This window comes from Dipodomys spectabilis, unplaced genomic scaffold, assembly GCF_019054845.1.
Source record: "Dipodomys spectabilis isolate Male_0828 unplaced genomic scaffold, ASM1905484v1 ptg000125l, whole genome shotgun sequence".
Lineage (NCBI taxonomy): Eukaryota > Metazoa > Chordata > Mammalia > Rodentia > Heteromyidae > Dipodomys > Dipodomys spectabilis.
In genome coordinates, this window is record NW_024870802.1 from 13,896,350 (window position 1) to 13,900,998 (window position 4,649).

A 4,649-nucleotide genomic window follows, 5' to 3' on the forward strand; every position below is an offset into this window, starting at 1 on the left:
TGCCTCCTCCTTTGTTTCCCCTTCCCATCCCTTCCCATCTCCCCCCCACCTCAGCTCCCTTTGTCTACCCCCCCACCGCCAAAGTTGTAAAGTTTGTTTTTCAACATAACGACTTGTACATCTCGTTGTTGCAATGGATCCACCTCTATCCCTATTTAAACGATTTGTTTTTTCCCTTCCCCTCCACAAATTATACCAACATCAAATACAGTGAGAGCAGGGGTTATATTGTGGGGGAGGGGCATACAAAGCAACAAAGAAATCATCTTATAAATATGTTAGAAACAATCACATGAAAGAAAAAAACATTTGAATACTTATCTTGGGGTTCATTTTACCTAACATCAACTTATCTGGCCATTTCCTAATTTTGTTTTGTTTTGTTTTGTGTTTTTGGGGGTCCAGTTGTGGGGCCTGAACTCTGGGCCTGGGCACTGTCCCTCAGCTCTTCAGCTCAAGGCTAGCGCTCTACCTCTTGAGCCACAGGGCCACTTCCGGTTTTTTTCTTTTTGCTTATGTGGTGCTGAGGAATTGAACCCAGGGCCTCATGCATGCAAGGCAAGCCCTCTACCACTGAGCCACCTTCCCAGCCCCTCCTAATTTTTTTAAATCACGAATGTTATTAGAGTAGTGACCTCCATTTAAATTGCTCTGGATAAATGAGATGTTTTAGAATTTTACCATGAATCACTCCTCAGCTCTTTAGCTGAAGAAATATGTAGTTATTGCAACATGGCCTGGCAGGAGAAAGGGGATCTGAGCTTTTCCTGAATCTGGGACTCCGTTTTCTCATAGTGATCGTGTGTGGCTTAAAGATTGGATGAGATCATCATAGAGAAGGGCATAGAAACAGTGAATCCAGAGCACCCATAGATTGCAGGTATTGTTCATTTAAAGCACTCACAGATCAAAGACACTGTTCAACTCTATCTGCATACAAGTTCAGCCAGAAAGACATTCTGCAGCATCAATTCCCAAATCCGTTCACCAAGTTCTGACCACCTAGGCAAAGGCTACCAAGAGAGTCTGCTGGTTCCTGACATGCTACTATCCCATTCCCTTTGCTTCCAGCACTTTCTAGTGAGTCATTCCATCTAAAATGGCACCTCATGAGGCTTACTATGGCTGCAACCATACTAAATCTGACTTAGAAGGGCAGAGTACGTGGGCCAAGTATAACATACAGTGTTTCTATCTGCAAACTGGTCTGGGGTGGGGAAGGAAAAGGGTCTTTCCCTCCTGGCATTCTGGGAACACTGGATTCAATTGCAGCCTCAGCAGACCACGCAGAGCCAATAAATGTCATCTCCCTAGACTTTAACAAGGTTTTCAATGGGTTCCCACTTAAGTAGTCCTTGAGAAACTTGGAAAATCTGCCTGAATGTGAGAGTTTTATTAAGTAGGATGTTAGAGAAATTGCTGGTGCCATTTAGCAGCCCCCAAAATCATTCTTGGCATTAATTGGCTTTGCTCTAGGTGGTCTACGAGCTTTTCTAATCTTCACCCTCCCTCAATCCCTTTCTTAATCTCCATGACTCTTTAAAATCATACACCATCTTTCACCAGGCCTATGTGCAGCTGTGAGCAGGATTGTAAACAAGAGCTTGCCCTCGTCGAGGTCAGAAGACCTCAAACAGAAAGGTCACAAAAGCTAAAGTTACTTTATAGTCTAACCTAAATGCCTCACATGTTAAAATGATTCTTTTGAATAAAACTTATTTTGAAAATAAACATTCCCTTCTATGATCAGTTCATTTGGACATCATAGCAAAAGTATGGCCTGGGCAGAGGGGAAAAAATAGCAAAAACAGATACAAAAAGCAGAAATTTCACAAGGTTCACTCTAGGAAAAGGGGGGTGGCTACAGCATTCAAGACAAGAAGTGGCTGAGCATGAAGAATTGCCAGGCAGGGTTCCTATCGCTTTCGTAGACAAGCAGCCTGTAAACTCACAGCTTCTATTTTCAAGAGGCAGGAAAAAGAGCAGAGAAAATGATAGCTCAAGATACTTACTATCAGTGCTCGCTTCAGCAGCACATATACTAAAATTGGAACGATACAGAGAAGATTAGCATAGCCCCTGTACAAGGATGACACGCAACTTCGTGAAGCATTCCATATATATATAATATATATTTACAGTCAGTTTACAGTGTTTCTCCTAAATGTGGAACCTTGTGCTGAGAGATTCTTGGTCCATTTCTACATGGACTCTGGGGCTTCAAACATGCTAGGAAAGTGGTCTACCACTGAGCTGTATCTCCAGCCTCATTTTCATTTCTAAATTATCTTCTTCATTTTCTAAACTACAACATAGATAGCTGAACGCCAGTGGCACATACCTGTAATCCTTGCTACTCAGGAGGCTAAGTTCTGAGAACTGAAGTTTGAAGACACAGCCCAAGCAGGAAAGCCCATGAGACTCTTACCTCCAATTAACCACCAAAAAGACAAATGTGGAGTGGTGGCTTAAGTGGTAGAGTGCTAGTCTTGAGTGTAAAACCTAAGGTATAGCACCCAGGCCCTGAGTTTAAGCCACAGTACTGGCACCAAACCAAAACCAAAGCCAAACACTCAGTACATTCTTGCAAAGCCAAACAACTTCATCATGAACAGAATGAAAACTAAAATTTCTTCTTGACATTCCAAGAGAACACACAGCAACCAGGGGATAGCTCTGTGGTAGAATGAATGCATGCTTAGCAGGCATGAGCCTCTGGCTTTGATCCCTGTGTGGGGGTGGGGGGGTGGGAGATATGCAGATAATTAAAGCATATTGGAATGAAGGAACAGATGACACTGTACAAATGGAAATGTACTATTACCTGACTCATGTAAATGTAACCCCTCTGTACATCACCTCTATAGTAACTTTTTAAAAAGTAAATGTTTAAAAAAATTAAAAATGAAAGGAAAAGCATATTGGAGAAAAAATTTTGAAAAGAAAAAGGAAATAAAATCTAGTTTCTCCAATGTAATGAAATGACACAAGAGTAATTTAGACTATGACTTGCCTTTTCTACACTTGGGCTGTTTGCTGCACAATCATCTACCAGATGTATGTTGAATTCCATTTTCCTCCCATTCTATCATGGACATTTTCCACACCATCTGCCTGATCTTTGTAATGCTTGGACTTAATGGCCAGTTAACAGTTAACTGTTAGCTGCAGTTGACTTTACCATCCCTCTCCTTGCTGGCTACTTGTTTCTAATATCTGCAGCTATAAAGCATGTTGTGATTAAGATCTGCTTGCATTTTTCCCACTTCTCTAGCTTGGATTATTTCCCTAGCGTTCCCAGAAGTGGAATTACTGGGTCAAAGGGTGTGACCATTCTTATGGCTCTCGATCCATAGCGCCAAATTCCTTTCTAAAACCATGCAGCCCATTTTTTGCTATTTGGAAGCTTTCAGTTTGCTGTGTGAATGAGAAGTTCTTGGAGTTAGGAGGGAGGGGGCAATTTTGTTGAAGGGTTCCTAGCTGAAATCACTGCACTTTAATCTTGCTGTCTCATACAGCTTCTCTCAAAGTCTGTTGACAGTGTTTGCCCATTTGATGACTGGCTGGAAGATTTATATTGGTCTCCCTGTCTCTAGGCTCTTTCCTGCTTTCGATCTGTTTTGCACATTTGGGCTAGATTAACTCTTTGGAAACGTGGCTTGCCTCCTGTCATTGCCCCGCTCAGATACTTGTAATGGTTTTCTTTCCTCCAGGATCAAGTCCAAACTCCCCTCCTAGGCCTGGGAGACCTCCATTACAGGCCCCACCCCCTTCCCCCTCAAGCTGATCTCCTGTTAACCTCCACAGGAACCTTCTCCTACTTCCCCTCTTAGTCCCCAAATTATGTTCCATCTGCTTCCTCTTTTGCTTATGGTTCACCCACCTGGAATGCTGCCCCTTCCTTTCTCCCTAATCCAAGCCCTCCACTTCCAGGGTGGCTTAGCTTGCTGCCCCTACCCCCACCCAAGTCAGTGTGAGAATTCTAGGCACAGGGAAGCGTGAGTAGACCTAGAAAACGAGGAGCACAAATAAAGGGCAAACAAAAGAAGAAGAGCAAAAGGGAGGCCATACATGGCACTGGGGACAGGAGACCGGGGACACGAGTGCCCCCATGAAAGTCATGAATGGATTGACAACAGGATGAAAATCAGGCCAGGGGCTTGGCGCTACTGATGACATTTGAGCCTAAAGAGAGATCCGTGAAAGAGCAGGATTCTGAGCTAATAAGACAATAACGACAATAAGAATTACAATATATTAGTCATGATTAGCTCCACTTTGAGAAACTAAGACCAAAAAAATAATGGTTTAAATACGAGGGTGGAAAAATCCATTTCTGTGCCGGGTGCCAGTAGCTCATAGCTGTAAAATCCTAGCTTTTAGGAGATTGAGATCTGGAGGATTGAAGCTTGACACTAGCTTGAGACTAGGCAGTCCATGAGACTCCATCCCTAAAATAATTAGCAAAGGGCAGGCCTGGAGGTATGGTTTAAGTAGTAGAATGCCAGTCTAGCAAGTTTAAGGCCTTGAGTTCAAACCCCAATACCCCAATACTGGGTGGGGGAATGTATTTCTATTGTAGAATGTGAATGAAAGAGTCTTCCCACTTTTGTAAAAATTTCTGTTCAAACTATCTCAAGGATAAAAAT

General features: G+C 42.8%; 1 non-coding gene across 1 annotated transcript; it reads left to right on the forward strand.

The window, feature by feature from the left end:
• The first annotated feature begins 2,017 nt into the window (after positions 1 to 2,017).
• On the forward strand, positions 2,018 to 2,124 carry LOC122116077. The gene has a single exon (XR_006148887.1). It is a non-coding gene; the product is annotated as a U6 spliceosomal RNA (small nuclear RNA).
• The last annotated feature ends 2,525 nt before the right edge of the window (positions 2,125 to 4,649 follow it).